General features: G+C 31.2%; 1 pseudogene; it reads right to left on the reverse strand.

Moving 5' to 3' along the window:
* Nucleotides 1–8545: 8545 nt before the first annotated feature.
* Nucleotides 8546–12194, reverse strand: LOC145949921 (pentatricopeptide repeat-containing protein At5g09450, mitochondrial pseudogene; annotated as a pseudogene).
* Nucleotides 12195–17677: the final 5483 nt, after the last annotated feature.

The following is a 17677-nucleotide window of genomic DNA, read 5'->3' on the forward strand; positions in this document are numbered from 1 at the left end:
ACTTCAAAAATCACCCTGGCTGCTCAATATAATCACAAACGAATAAATGGACAAGAACAGACATAGAAAATAAATTATCAGCATGTTAGGTGATAGAGCTTACCGGAAAATGCTTCTCAACATCGTTAACGCATCATTCACACACACACACACACACACATATATATATATATATATATATATATATATATATATATATATATATATATATATATGTGACACGTTACTTTTATGTGACAAATTACTTTTATGTTTTTTCTACTTTTTTAAATCTATTTACATTTTTTATTATTTTATAAATTTATTATAAATTATTCATTAAAATAATACAAATTTTTTAAAAAAGAAAAAAATGTATACAACCTTATAAACATAACATATATAATAATTATAAGATTTAATTTATTATAGCAACCGCAGTGAGATAAGGATGAGAGTTATTGGAGTAGTAGAATTTCACTGTAGGTTATTTTAGGTGAAGGTTGTCAGTGTACACTACAAGAAAACAGTGAATAAGTGGCAGAAAATAAGCGTCGGTTAATAGCCGATGCAAATAGTGTCGAAAAAGTCGACGTTATTTTAAATATAGCGTCGGCTTTTCTGACACTAATTTAATTTCTGGAAAAATCGACGCTATATTTAAAGAATAGCATCGACTTTTCCGACGCTAAACTTAAAATATTTAATTTAAATTTATTTTAAGTTTAGCGTCGGAAAAGCTGACGCTATTTTTTAAATTTAGCATTGACTTTTCCAACACTAATTTAATTTAAATTTAAATTAAATTAGTGTCGAAAAAGCCAACGCTATATTTAAAGAATAGCGTCAGCTTTTCTGACACTAAACTTAATTTAAATTTAGTGTCGAAAAAGTCGATGCTACATCTTAAAATAGCGTCGACTTTTTCGACGGTATAAGTGCTTTGAAAGAGATAAAGATAATTTTTTCAATGTTATATATGCATAATATGTCCTGATACACTTGGTTATCAACTTCACTTAAGACCTCAAGGTTCACAGATCGAGTCCCAGGAATGTTAAAAATACGAACGAATAAATGATAAGCTGGAAAAAGAAGATAAAGAAAAAAATAAAATAAATTTTGTGTCAACATAGTGCCGGCTTAACCAACAATAAAAAATTAAAATAAATAAATTTGTTAGTGACGGCTTAGCCGAAAAAAAATTGTGTTAAATTATTTAGCGTCAGCCAAAAACTGATGAATAACTGACAATATTACGTCGATTTTTATGATTTAGAGTCGGCTTTTGGCTGACTCTAAATTGAAACATTCTTGTAGTGGTAGGAATATGTACTTTTGATGAATTGCATGTGATACATGTTGTATGATAGGTGAAATTGGTGAACATGAATAGAATACTTGGTCTATTGCATGTTGTGTGTTATAGGATCATTGTGATGAGCATTGGTATGCTTTATATGTTTGATATGCTATGTTGAATTAATTGTGGAGCATTTGTTAAATTATGATGAAAATTATAGAAAAGAAAAAGAAAATTCTAGAAGCATAAGATAAGGTGTATAAAGAAAAAGAAAATTCTAGAGACATAAGATAGGATGTACAAGTCTCTAGAAAAAACTAAAAGAGTGTAGAGACTTGTAGAGTTTAGAAAATTCTAGATAATTCCACTATCATCTAGAGATAGAGCACCATGCCTATAAATAGGCAAATTGGGACTTGATTGTAATAACAACAATAACAATTACCACTACTACTACGTACTCTTTAAATACAAATAAGTTTCTATTATTCCACCAACTATTCCCTTTACAACTATCATATACTAATAGTGATATCAGAGCTACGTTCGGTCATCTACTGGCGTATAAAAATCACCCAACTACTTCTAAAATTCCCTTCTATACTTATAAACATTTTTCTTTGATCTATGGCCTCCAATACCGTTAATTTTTCATCCGTCCCTTTACCAGTTTTTACTGATGAAAATTTTGATCTTTGGAAGCTCAAACTAAAGACATATTTTATCTCACAAAAACTGTGGGATATTGTTCAATCTGGTTGTACAAAACCAGATAATACTATCACTCTGTCTAAGGAGGAGCAGAAGAAGTTAGAAGATTATGAACAAAAGGATGCCCAAGCACTGTTTGTTCTTCAACAAGCTATGGGAGAAACTATCGCTAGAAGGATCATGGACGCCAATACTGCAAAAAAGGCATGGGATATTTTGGAAGAAGATAATTTAAGACCATTAAAACGAAGGAATTCGAGACCATTGAAGAATACTATGGAAGAATAAAAGAAATAGTTAATAAAATGAAATTATATGAAAAAGAAATTAAGGAGAAGAGAGTGGTAGAAAAAATCTTATCACTCTCACGGAAAAATATGATTCCACTGTAGCTTCCATAGAAACTTCCTCGGATCCATATCTACTCTATCAGTGAATAAATTAATTGGTCTCCTCGGAGTGCACGAAGCAAGATTAAATATCCGTGTCGATACAAATTCAGTTGAAAATGCATTTCAATCAAAGCTAAAATTACAGTCTAGAAATAAAGATAATGGAGGAAAGAAAAATGCTGGAGAATATTTTAGAAACAAAGATTCTAGAAATTTCTCTGGAAACAAAAAAGATAATTACCCTTCATGTGGTATTTGCAATAAGCCAGGACATGCAAAAAAAGATTGTTGGCATCGTGGAAAGCCAATATGTCACTATAACAATAAACCCGGTCACGTGGAGAAGTACTGTCGTAACAAAAATAAACATCAAGCAAATTTTGCCGAAGAGCATAATCAAGAGCAACATGTGTTTTATGCTAACCAAGAATCTTGTGACAACGGAGATGGAAGCTGGTACTTGGATAGTGGATGCAGCAATCACATGGCCAAGGACCGAAGCATCTTCAAAGATATTGACAACTCCGTTAGAGTGAAAGTCCAATTGGGAAATGGCATCATGGTGGAGTCACAAGGCAAAGGCACCATCATGGTGGAGACAAAGAAAGGTACAAGACTCATCAATGATGTCTATTAATAGTTCCTAATCTTAAAGAAAATCTCCTCAGCGTCGGCCAAATGATGGAGAAAGGGTATTCTCTTTACTTTAAAGGAGATATATGCAAAATTTATGATAGTAAAAGGGTAGGGATTGGCCAAGTAAAAATGGAGAAGAGAAATAGAAGCTTTCCTTTAAGCTTCAACCGTGGCACAAATATTGCCATGAAGGAAGAAGTTGATGACTCATGGCTCTGGCATCGGAGATTTGGCCATTTCAATATTCATGCCTTAAAGCTTCTACATCAGAAAGGTATGATGAGAGATCTACCTAGCCTAAAGGAAAATATTGAAGCTTGTGAAGGATGCCTTCTCGGAAAGCAACATAAATTATCGTTCTCAAGCAGTAATGCATGGAGAGCCAAGGACTTGTTGGAGCTAATTCATACAGATGTTTGTGGACCGATGAGGACACCATCATGTTGAGATTCATAGTGGTGAATCAACTCACATTTGGAGATTAAAGGTTTTGATGATAACAAAGTGTGGAACAAAGCTGACCAAGGACATCAACAAGTCAGAAGTCAAAAACAAAGTCAAAGAAAAATGTGGCTATTATGTTATGTAATAGGAGTAGCTTATAAATTGTTTTGTTGAGCTTATTTTTCGTGTGTATGCTTTGTGCATGAGCTAATCTTTATCTAATCTGATTAGGAGTGAGTATGATGATGAGTTTGAAGTTTAAGAAGTTATTTTGAGACATAAAATTGAGTTTTGAAAACTGACTCAAAATAATCGATTATCATTAAATATAATCGATTATTCCAGCAACAGGCAAAAAGGATGCCTTGCTGCAATAATCGATTATTTGTGAAATAATCGATTATCCCAGAAATCACTCTATGGAATAATCGATTATCCTGCAAAATAATCGATTAAATTGTTCTTAGTTAATTTCCAGAAATCATGAAGAACAAAATAATCGATTATTCTTTAAAATAATCGATTATCTGGTTTTCAAAAAAATATAAATAGTTTGCACATTTTGAAACTTCAGAACAAGATAGAACTGAGAATCAAAAAGAGAAAAACGTAATTGTGAAGTCTTTGTGACATTCTTGGAGAGTTTTCTTTGTGAAACCAAGAAGAAAAAAGTTTTTGAAATGCTTTGAGAAAAGATCATCATCATCATCATCACATTCTTGAAAAGAGAAAGATTACGATTTGCTTCTGAATTCCAGGTGAATTCGTTCCTTAATTCTTTGTGAATAATTGTAAAATCTTGAGTAGGTTTCTCAAGTGGTAAGGAGTTCTTGTAGTGGGTTTCTACAAGGGGTGCTTTCTTGGGGTCAAGAAAGTGGTTATCTTGAATGTAGGAGTGTATGCATGTGTGGTATGCTTGTAAAACTTCTTCATTAAGATAGTGGAACAAATCTTGATCAGGTTATGATTGAGGACTGGATGTAGGTCACATGTGGAGTGGCTGAACCAGGATAAAAGACTTGTGCAATCTTCTCTTATCCTTATCTTTTACTTTGTGTAATATCTTGGTTGTATGTTGAAGAGATTATTCTTGATTAACATGTTTGTATATGTAACATTGGGTTAAACTAAATCAAAGTATTACATATTGATTGTTCTTAACTTTGAATCTCATTAATGATTAATCAAGAAAGCATATAGGATTCATTCTTCATTAACAAGTCTTTAAGGAACTTCTTTGAAAATTCATATTAGAAAAGTTTGAATTGAAATAAAGATCTTAAGAACTCTGAAAATTTTTAAAGTGTCATAGAATCCAATTCATCCCCCGTCTTGGATTGAGCCATTCTTTTCTAACACATCACACACCAACAACAGGTATTTCATCCTCTTCATTGATGACTTTTTCTAAAATGACGTGGGTCTATTTTCTAAAGACAAAGTCAAAAGTCTTTGGAATATTTAAGAAATTCAAGGCCCTTGTCGAAAAGCAAAGTGGAAAATAAATAAAAGTACTTAGAACTGATCGCAGCAAGGAGTATACATCTCATGAGTTTGAAAAATTTTGCGAAGATGAAGGCATAGAGCGACAACTTACAGTCGCATATACTCCACAACAAAATGGTGTGTCTGAGAGAAAGAATCACACAGTCATGGAGATAGCAAGATCGATGTTGAAGGAGAAAGGATTTCCAAATACATTCTGGGTTGAAGCAGTCTACATTGCAGTCTACCTACTCAACAGATGTCCTACTAAGGCAGTTCGGGACAAGACTCCAATAGAAGCTTGGAGTCAGAAGAAGCCATCAGCTAAGCACCTAAGGGTCTTTGGATCTATCTACTACATTCATGTGCCAGATGAAAAAAGGCATAAGTTAGAAGACAAGACCGTACGAGGCATATTCTTGGGATACAGCTCACAATCAAAAGGCTACCGAGTCTACAATCTTCAGACAAAGAAGCTAACAATTAGTAGAGACATTGAAGTAGATGAAAATGCTACTTGGAACTGGGAAGAAGAATGAATTGAGAAGAAGACTATATACATGCCCATCAATCAACCAACTACATCAAGTCTGGAAGACAACAATCAAGACATTGTTATCTCTCTAGAATCTCCAAGAATAGTTCCACAACAAGAAGAATCATCACCTGAGTCTACTCCGAGACGAGTTAGATCACTGCTAGATATATATGAAACCTGCAACTTGGCCATACTTGAACCAGGAAGCTTTGAAGAGGCAACAAACCAAGAAGTATGGGTCAAGGCTATGGAAGAAGAGATTAAAATGATTGAGAAGAATAATACATGGAAGCTCATAGATTGCCCTCATGGAAAAGATACATTGGAGTAAAATGGGTATATAAAATACAACTTAGTCCTGATGGAACTATACAAAAGCACAAAGCAAGATTGGTCGCTAAGGGCTACTCACAACAATCAGGAGTGGACTACAATGAAACATTTGCTCCAGTCGCACGCCTAGACACAATAAGAGCTCTAATAGCTCTTGTGACACAAAAAGGATGGAACATCTACCAATTAGATGTCAAGTCTGCATTCCTCAATGGCGTACTTGAAGAAGAGATCTATGTAGAGCAACCACTAGGATTTGTGATGAAAGGCCATGAAGGCAAAGTGTTGAGACTAAAGAAAGCTTTATATGGCCTGAAGCAAGCTCCTCGAGCATGGTATAACAAGATCGACCAGTACTTCACTGATCATGGATTTAGGAGGAGTAAGACTGAGCCTACATTATACATCAAGACTCAAGAAGACATGATGAAGACCTTTTAGATGACTGATCTTGGCTTGATGAGTTTCCTCGGTATAGTGGTAAGTCAGAGAAATGATGGAATATTCATCTCACAAAAGAAATATACAGAAGTTTTACTGAAGAAATTTAATATGTACGGATGCAAACCTGTAAGTACATTACTAGTGACAAATGAGAAACTACAAAAGGTGGATGGAGCACCAGAAGTTGATGCATCCCGATATAGGAGTCTAGTTAGAAGTTTACTTTATTTCTAGTTGGAAGTTTACTTTATTTGACAGCTACACGACCAGACATCATGTTCGCTACAAGTATTCTATCAAGATTCATGCAATAGCCAAGTCAAATTCACTATGGAACAGGAAAAAGAATATTGAGATATCTACAAGGCACAAGGAAGTTTGGTATATATGGTATAAGACCATGAAAAAATCAAGGATGATTGGCTATACCGACAGTGATTGGGCAGGATCAATAGATGACATGAAGAGTACATCAGGATATGCCTTCTCACTAGGATCTGGTTTTTTCTCTTGGGCGTCAAAGAAGCAAGCAACAGTAGCACAATCAACAGCAGAAGCAGAGTATATAGCAGCTGGTGAAACTACAAGTCAAGCAATATGGCTATGGAGAATACTTGAAGAAATGAGTGAACAACAAGATGGACTGACTGTTATATACTGTGACAACAGATCAGCAATAGCAATGACAAAGAATCCAGTTCATCATCAAAAAACGAAACACATAGCCTTCAAATATCACTTCATCAGAGAAGCAGAGACAACTAAGCAAATTCAACTTGTATACTGCTCAACAGAAGATCAAGTTGCAGACATATTTACAAAGGCACTACCAAGGGCAAAGTTTGAACAACTACAAACTATGCTTAGAGTTACCAAAATTTGCATCAAGGAGGAGTGTTAAATTATGATGCAAATTCTAGAAAAGAAAAAGAAAATTCTAGAAGTATAAGATAAGGTGTATAAAGAAAAAGAAAATTCTAGAAACATAAGATAAGATGTACAAGTCTCTAGAAAAAACTAAAAGAGTGTAGAGACTTGTAGAGTTTAGAAAATTCTAGATAATTCCACTATCATCTAGAGATGGAGCACCATGCCTATAAATAGAAAAATTGGGACTTCATTGTAATAACAACAACAACAATTACCACTACTACTACTCTCTAAATACAAATAAGTTTCTATTATTCCACCAACTATTCCCTTGACAACTATTATATACTAACAGAATTGATATGCTACTATTGTATGAATTGTTAAACATTGGTATGCTGTTATTGGTTGAGATGTTAAGCATTTGTATGCTGCTATTGATTGAGATGTTAAGCATTTGTATGCTGCTATTGATTGAGATGTTAAGCATTGGTATGCTATACATGATTTATGTTATTGATCTCTATATGCACTGACTGAATGTGATGTATATAGAAGATATATGGTAACGCATGGGTGTTGAGAATGCGGTGTTGCATTATAGCATGATGACTAACTTAGGATTTAAAGAGAGAAAATTATTTTGAAAACTGAAAATCCCACATAGGGTATCTTGGAGTGGTGCTCAAGTAGGTCACTGTTTGGAAAACCCTCCTTGAGTAGGTATGTCTCTTGGAGTAGGTTTTGAGGTGTGTTAAGTCTCCACCAAATTTTAAAGAGTAATCTGTCTTTGCTGGTGTTGAATTTGCTAGGTTACTTATGGTTAATTGTTGATTGAATAATTTTTTCTTCTTCTAACATAAGTTTCCGCATGTTTCCAACTTGAAGCTGCAGAGAATAAAAATCTATTGTTGATGTTGGTATGAGTAACTAACTCTACCTTAGAAATTAGAATACAATTAATCGAGTTTCTGAGATATTTTTAAAAATCTTGTGCAGGATTTTGGGGAGGCCTAATCCCTGAAAATGCACTTAATACAAGTATTCTTGAAGGTCTCTTAAATGCTGGTGTTCTTGGTTTGAAGGTAACCATTTTAAAACTTATGCATCACTATTGCAATTTTGCTTAGAGGTGAAGGACATATTCAGTGGGATCGATTTCATGTAAAGAAGTTAATTACATCAAATGCTTTACCTAGCATTAATTTGATTTATTTACCTTGATACCAAGAATATAAGGATTCACCAATTCTGGACATTTTCCGGGGACCCTGGCTCTTTTTAAAAATCTAGTATTTATCTTTGAAGTGGTTTGGCACTATCAGGGGGGAAAGGGGGAATATATAATTGAAGGTTCTACAACATCATCGATGGTGCTAGCCAAGAGCAAGGTAAAAATGAAAAATTAGAAGGAATTTGCAAATCAACAAAGTAAATGAAGACTTCCATTGTCACAACAGATTTATTATTTCGGGAAGAATTAGCAAATTGCAAATGAAATATACATAATTCCCTTCTGAAGGTTGCAAAATTGATATCAATTCTACATACTCTACATTGGGTTCATACTCAGAACGACTAGTTAATCATCTCCCGGACTCAGGTTCTTCTCGATGAGAATCATATTCAAGTTGTTGGCTATTTCCACTAAACCAATTAATGTCCCTAAAAAGCAACCATAATCTTCTCACATGCAAGCATATCAAAATCTGTGGTCGTTGTTTGCTTCCATTGATCAATAACTTCACTCACTTCTTTCGTATGACCATGCATCAGATAGGAAGGAATGATGCAGATGTTAATCATTTTCTGTTTGGTCATTCTCAAGGAATTCCATATCTGATCGAGTTTATCCTTACTTCCCAACCCACCATAAAGAATGATTAAGAAGCTTCATAAGTTATCCATTGCCTTTGGGTGATCCTTTCTCAGTCTCAACAAGTGTGTTGGAACTTGCATTATCTAGATGACCTACACTAATATATATATTGGCCAGGTTCAAATATATCTTATCCAACTTTCATTAGAACCAGAACCATGACTCATTTCATCAAGAATCCTCCTAACTTCATCAATATTAAGAATAGCAGCACAGGAACTTATCCATAGATTGTAAGTAAAGATATCAGGGGAAACCTTTTGTTGTTTCAATTCTTCAACAACTGATGGGACCTTTTCAAACTGCCCCAGACATGTAAAGAGTCATCATTTCATTGTAAGTAAGGGCATCAAAGGAAAGGTTTGAATCGTTTATCCTTAAACGAATCTAATAATTTAGAGTAACTTATGTAAATAAGGATGCATGTAATTTCTTTTAAATTTAAGGTAAATTTATTTTTTATATTTTAAATTTAAAATTATTTGTTAGTATAAAAATTAATTTGTATAAACTATTTCATATTAGTTTCTCCAAAATATAATTTTAATTTATATATAAGTTAAATTTAAATTGTAGAAAAACTTAATTTTCTTTTATTTTTCTATTTTTCTCTTCTTTTTTTTTTTATAAATTTATTTAAACAGACCTTAAGATTTAAAATGCAAAAGCAAATCATGATATGCATCACGTAAATATTTTTTATACACAATAATTTAATTATGCAAATTATAATCACTTTATTATATTTTTTATGAATTAAAACAATATAAAAATAAAATTTAACGTAATATAAATTTGGACATAATAATATAATCATAAAAAATAATTTAAAGACAATAGAATTTAAAATAAAATAGAAATAATTAATTTAAATTTGAAAATAATAGCATATTTATAATAATTACTTATTTTTAGTTTTCTATAATTATGTGATCAATGTAGTTACAATATGATCTTACGGTATCTTTTTTTAATACATAGAATATCATTTTTATTTTATAGTTTATTTTAATGATTATATTAAAGTAGTGTTCACATAGAAGTGGGAACACAATAACAACTAATTATTAGTTTGAATTGATTAGTAGGTCCTAAACTAATAGTGAATTTCTAATTAATTAGTTTCAAACTAAAAAATTATAATGAAGTTGTTAATTTTTTTAATCATATCCTTAAAAATTTTAATTTCAATCGGCCAAAAACAACTTATTAGGCATCCAAATACAAAAATATTACAAATTAAAAAATCTAATATAATTTTTTAGTATACTTTTTTTTTTTAAAAACCAAGTCAGACTATATTATATATAAGGATAAAATAGTGTTTCTAGTTACCATATTACTATAATTTTTCTAATTATATACAATTTTTCATGTGAATTTTAAACAAAAATTTTCAATAAATATTATTTTTATGATTTTTTCTGCGAAATTTTATTTTTGAGTAATACATTAATATGTTTTTCTGCGAAAGGTCAGGAGGACTCAGGAAAAATAATGGGCTGGACTTCTCTTACATATGTAATTATAAATAGGCTTATATACTAACCAAGATTAAGGATTTTGTTTTGGTCCTTTTGGACCAAAAACCTTTGTGTTCGGCCTGCGGTTGTACAGTTCAAATACAGATTCTTAAATGGGATTTAATGGTAAAAAAAAGAAGGAATATATTTTTCTAAAATAGAAACTTTTAATCCGGAAATATATAATTCAAATTTATAGCTTTTCACTGGCTTTCTACTTAAAATACTATCAACTCACAATAACAAAAAAAAAAAACTGTTAATTAAAGGAGAGAAACTATTCGGAAAACAATAAATGGAAGTAAAATTCAAAACTAGGGTAAGTCGCCCATACATCACCGACGATCTAGAAAATTGAATTCAAAAGTGCACACGTTTTAGATTATTTGTTAGCAAAGTATATTTAATTATTACATTATAATAAATATAAATAAAACAAATTTGATAAAAGTTAAAATATTTACACATCTCAAATATTAGATTAAAAAAATATAATATAATGATACAATTGGAAAAATCATTAATTTCATTTTATCAGTTATGACTTGGGAGTTGAAATTAAATTTGAGTTTTTTTTTGTCATATATACTTACAATTGAAGATGAAGTAAATAATCCATAATACCTACATTTTTCATTAAAATAATATGCTATATTAATATATTTATTAGTCTTTTCTTTATAATAATATGCCTAACGTAATATACTTGAAGCAGTTTAATCGAATTGCTATATTCACGGAAAGTTTTTCATGCAGCTAAGTTTTCGAAAATAAAAAAAACCGTTTCAATTCTAATTTAATTTATAATAAAATTGTTTTAAATATTAATTAATTTATTTATTTATAAATACAAAAAAAAAACTGAAAGAGGAAGTAGCATGGGTTTAAGTGTTGCGAAAAAGAAAAAGAAGAGCTCTAATGGTAAATCGCATGTTGTTATTCTAGTAGATAAGATGGTAGCTGTTCGATCAGGAACTGTAAATTTTGTCATCGAAATCTCTATTATTGTACAAAAGAATGCTCCTTTCAACATCACTAAGTGGAAAGAAATTCCAAACTCAACAATAGATAAAATAGTATCAAAAGTTTTGGTAAATTTTTTTTTTGCTCATATTGTTTAAATTTTTATGCTTGTAGAATATTTTTATAATCTATTTAATGATTTTTACTATAATTTGATGATTACAAGATAATTTTGATGTTAAAATCAAAGAACATAATAGAGAAGTTATTATTTATACTGCAAAATGATTATTTTAAAAAGTGATCATGAAGTCTTTTCCTATGACTTCTATATAATCGTTTTGTAGTATAAATAATAACTTCTCTGTTATGTTCTATGATTTCAACATCAAAACTATCCTGTAATCATCAAATTATAAAAATCATTAAATAGATTATAAAATTATTCAAATTTAAACAATATGATAAAAAAAATTACCAAAACTAATTTTGATACTATTTTATCTATAGTTGAGTTTGGAATTTCCTTCCACTTAGTGACGTTGAAAGGAGCATTCTTTTGTATAATAATAGAGATTTCAGTGACAAAATTTGTAGTTCCTGATCCAATAACTACCATCTTATCGACCGAAATAAGAACATGCAATTTACCAATAGAACTCTTCTTTTTCTTTTTTGCAACACTTAAACCCATAGTAGTTCCTCTTCCCCTTTTTTTTATTTTTTATTTATTTATACATTCTATCCAATCTTATTGAAAAAAAAACCATGGTGAGTATAACAAAATTTTAAAACAAGAGTACATATTTTTATTTATAAATTTTTTAAAAGAATAAATATTAATAAGAAAAGAAAACATAAAATAAAAAAAGAAAATCAGCTTACGAATACCTTCCTCTTGATTTGCATTTGAAGAATTTTGATCCCTTGAATTTAAATCATTATTTGATGGTGCCATGCCTATATATACAAGAAAATATAAATTATACGATATTAAAGACACTTTATTGTGCAGGAGAAAAAGAGATATGAAGACTTATCGATTCTTTTCTCTTTCTTGCTCTCTTACCTTGTCTATCAGAGGAAATTGTTAAGCGTTTACAATTTAAACAATGAGGTACTTAAAAGAGAAGAAATAAATGATACTTCACCATTTATATTGTTCAATAAACCCAAAGAAAGTAAGCAACTCCAACACCGTATGTTGTGTCAAAGGAGGTCCAAATAATTTTTCATTGTAATTCCCTTTATACCTATTTTCAGCTTTTTCTAAGTTTATTGTGTCAGAGGAAGTTTTAAAGTAACAGATAACCAGCATGAGTAATGGAGATTTTTAAGGAATGAGGCAACAGTTTCTTTAAAAACAAATCAAACTTTACGGCTAAAACTTAATTAGCGCCAACATGAATTTTTATAAATAAATTAATATTTAAAAGAATTTTATTATAAATTAAATTAGAATTGAAACGGTTTTTAATTTTCGAAAACGTTAGCTGCACGAAAAACTTTCCGTGAATATAGCAATTCGATTAAACTGCTTCAAGTATATTACGTTAGGCATATTATTATAAAGAGAAAACTAATAAATATATTAATATAGCATATTATTTTAGTGAAAAATGTAAGGGCATCTCCAATGCAAGCAACTCATTTGAGTTGCTTCATGCATTAAAAAATGAAAAAAGTGGTCTCTAGTGTGTCATGTCAGCATTAAGCAACTCAAACACAAATTTACTCCAATGGTAAGAAACTTTAAGAAATTCAACTTTTAGAATTTTTTTTTCTAATCATTTATGAACCAAATTTAAATTTTTATTAAAAAAGATAATTGCACTACGATGAAAGAAAACAAATTACGAGAAAAAATACACAATAAGTAGATATTAAAAATAAAATAAAGCAATAGTAAATACATAAACATTATACGAAATTAATTTTCATCATTATTATTTTCAAAACGTTCTCAAATATGTTCAATAAGATCTGTTTGAAATCTGGTAAGGAACGGTTGCTTGAGGAACAACTCTCTCTCTTCTTCAAGCAACTCATGTTGCCACGTCAAAATCTTCCAATGACAAGAAACCGGGACTTGAGTTGTTTCATGGGACAAGTAACTTCCATTGGAGTTGCTCTAAGTATTATATCACAATATTTGGTCTGTTATTAAATAAGAATTTAATTACAAAACTTTAAATTTACAAATTTTCTTAAAGTTCTTTTAACTATAGAAATTTAATTAAAAATTTGAAAAATTATTCAAACTTACATATTAATTTGACATTTTAAAAATTGTTTAATGTTATCCTTTAAATTAGTTTCATTTAAATTATTGTATTTTTTTTACATCTATACACTACGTTAATGACTTATCTCTAATTTAATTAAACTCCTTAGAATCTATTTTTTATTTTATTTTCAATGAAAATAAATATTTATGATGAAAATATATTTGGTTTGCTTTTAGAAAAAACTTTTTGAAAATATTTTCAAAATAAAGCTTAAAACTAAAATGAATAAAGATATTATTTTAAAAGAAAATGAAAATCATGATAAAAGCGACGTTTGGGTTGTAACACCCCAATTTTCACAGATTATACGAAGGCTGAAAGCCCAATAAGGGTGATTTAGTAGCCTAGAACGGATCGTTCCCAAATTAGAATGGGTCGTTCCAAACTACTAAAAAGACCTATTTTTGGTAGCCCAGAACGGGCCGTTCCCAAATTGGAACAGGCCGTTCCAAACTACTAAAATGACCTAGAACCCTAGTTGGGAATGGGCCATTCTGGTTTAAGAACGGGCCGTTCCAAACATGGCCGTTGTGAGTTAATCTCAACCCCAGAAAGAGTCGTTCTGGTTTGAGAACGGCCCGTTCTAGATGTGAATTTTACCCATGAATAATGAGTCCAGAATGGGCCGTTCTAAATTTGAAATGGGTTGTTCTGGCCACTCCTGACATCTATAAATAGCAGACTTTGACACTACTTATGGACACACTCTTAGAAGACCAAGGAGAACCAAGAGAAGGAGATCAACTAGATTCTGCTCTAGCTTCATCTTCTACTTATCTAGGTAAGGGGGGAGTGAGAAGCCTCGCTCGGGGGTGTGGGAATAATTGTTCGGTAGCAGGATTGGCCTCCGATCCCTTGCTTGATGCATGCTTCTAGGAACAGGAAAAATATGAATGTTTTCTATTTTGTTTTCTAAATGTCTCCTTGTGTTCCTTGTGTGATGTTGAGTGTGAAGATGTGTTTAATTTCAAAAATAGATAAGTTTTGATATGAATTAGAGTGTTGTGTGGGTTCCTAAGAGAATCCTATGAGAAATAAACAAAATGTAAATGTTTTCTGTTTTGCTTTCTAATTCTTCTGTTGTGTTCCTTGTTGAATGAGATGTATGAATATGTGATTAATTTTGAAAATAGACAAGTTTTGATATGAATTAGAGTGCTCTGTGGGTTCTTGTGAGAAATCCTATGAAGTAAAATTAGGAATATGATCTTTGGATGATTTTGAGGCAATATATGTAAAATTGATGATGGCGTCATGTTTTGGATAATTACTTGGAATGATTTATATGTATATGACTACGAGAAGTTTCTTGCATGTGACTATGTGAACATGATGTGAGAATGTGAAAAGTGAACGTATGATCTGAGATATGATATTGTGAAATAATGTGACATGAGATATGATAAGACGTGGTAAGTAAAATGTTGAGTCAATGAAATAGTGGATGTGTGACATGCATCATGTGCATCTATGATCTATTCTAGGTGTGCCTCTTAGGCTGCATACTGGTGATGTAAGAAGCTAACAAGGTGTACCTTAGGGTCACCGGTGATGTAACAAGTTAAAAAGGTGTACCTTAGGGTCACGAATGATGTAACAAGCCAACAAGGTGTACCTTAGGTTCACCGATGATGTAACAAGCTAACAAGGTGTACCTTAGGGTAACCGTAATGTAACAAGCTAACAAGGTGTACCTTAGGGTCACCGGTGATGTAACAAGCTAACAAGGTGTACCTTACGATCACCGGTGATGTAACAAGTTAACAAGGTGTACCTTGGGTCACTAGTGATGAAATGATGAGAAATGCGATTATGAGACACGTGGCTGGCGCCACATGCATTTATGAGTCGATTCCATGACATCATTGCATGATAAATGGGTGTACATGTGATACTAATTATGTATGTGTATCATTTATGTGTGATTGGTGCTTGTAACTTGTAATATGTTTGTTGTGTGTGTGTGTGCTATCTAACCGTTATTTCTGCACCTGAACCTAAGCGAGATGTTTCTCACTCCCTTATTGTTTTTTGTATGTGTTTAAATTATGTTGCAAGTGATCATTAGCGTGAGGATGTTGGTGATGAGGCTTAGGATTTAGTTGGGCATGCTCTGATAGGATATGTGACATCGGGGCATAGCTAGGCTTAGTTTAAGATGTTATTTCCATTAATTATTTGAAAACTCAGTTTTATTTCTTGTAATAACATTGACATGTTATTTGGATTAAGTTTATGTGTTAGTCAAGTAGCCTTATAGAACTTAAGAGAGGGGGTGAATTAAGTTTTCCAAATTTTCCTCTTATAAAACTTTTACGAATTACTTTCTTACAAATTCAATTCCTTAGATAAATTTTTATGTAAAGAATGAATGATGAAGAAAACTACTCAATCACAATTAATAACAAGTAATTAAAGTGTAGGGAAAGAAGAAATTGCGAACTCAATTTTATACTGGTTCGGTCAATCCTGCCTACATTCAGTCCTCAAGTCTCCCACTTGAGATTTTCACTATTCTTGTAAACCTTACAAGACTTGAATCCTCCAACACCTTGGAACTCCCTTTCCTTGTGTTGAGATTCAAAAATCAACAAGGAGAAAAACCCTTTCTTCTTCGCAGATCCAATGATCAATTTAGAATTACAGAATAACTCTCTTTTAAGAATAGATATACACTTTCTAAGATCTTGATGAACTCTTTAGAGATTTTTGCAAATGACTTTGGCCAAGTAGTTTTTGTAAATTGATTTTCACATTTGAGTTTGTAAACTTCTTCTGAAAAATTATAGGTATTTATAGACAATTGTTTCTTAGGTTGTGTCTTTCCATGAAGAGTTGTAACTCTTTATAATTTTTCAGAAAATATACTTTAGTAATCGATTACAAGACTTGGTAATCGATTACAACGATTTTAAGTTCAAAAAATTTGAAACATTGTATCTTTTAAATTTAAATTTTTGAAGTTCTCTCTTCTGGTAATCGATTACAAGGACTGGTAATCGATTACCAGAACACGTTTCAACATTTGAATTTTGAACTTAGAAGTTTTCTTCTTCTGGTATTCAATTACTTAGACTGGTAATCGATTACCAGACAAATATAACAAACTTTCTTTTGAAAACTTTATGATTTTAGTGCTTTTTACTTTTCATTCAAAATTATTTTTGTATAATCTTTTTGAACACATTTCTTTTTACTTTCTTTTTCATAAACTTATTCTTATATTCAAAAGGACTAAATTTAGATTTTCTTGAAATCCTTATTATAATAGCCAAGTGAAATTTGCAATTTCTAAAAGTTCATTTTACATACTAAACTAAGTAGTGAAGACTTATCTAGTTATTACTTGAGATCTTGCTTCTTGATCAACTTCTTTAACTTGACCTTTATTTTCTTCAACGCTTTGGCATCATCAAAACTTTATGCATATGTTCTTCCACATTCTCCCCCTTTTTGATGATGACAATGAACTATAAAGGGAAAGAAAATAAAATAATATATTTCGATCACTCCCCCTTAGTCTCCCCCTTAGTAAGAAGATTTGTATTTAAATAGAATCATAGAAACCAAGAGAAGAAAAATAGAATATATAAAAAAATGGTTGTTTCTTTTCCCTTGTTTCTTCTTTTCTCTTTCTCTCCTCCTTTGGCAACATCAAAATGAATAATGCAAGATAAATATCAAAAGAGAGAGAACTAACAGAAGTAGAAAATATAGAGTCAAGAGTTAATATGAGAATAGTCTAGAATTCCCAATTCTTATCTAATTGAAAAGAAGTTTTCTTTTGGTAAAGGCTTTGTAAAATTGTCGGCTATTTGATTCTTTGATTCAACAAATTCTAGAACACAATTCCCTTTTTGAACATAATCCCTAAGAAAATAATGTCTAA

This window comes from Cajanus cajan, chromosome 7 (assembly GCF_000230855.2).
Source record: "Cajanus cajan strain Asha chromosome 7, NIPB_CcT2T_4, whole genome shotgun sequence".
NCBI lineage: Eukaryota > Viridiplantae > Streptophyta > Magnoliopsida > Fabales > Fabaceae > Cajanus > Cajanus cajan.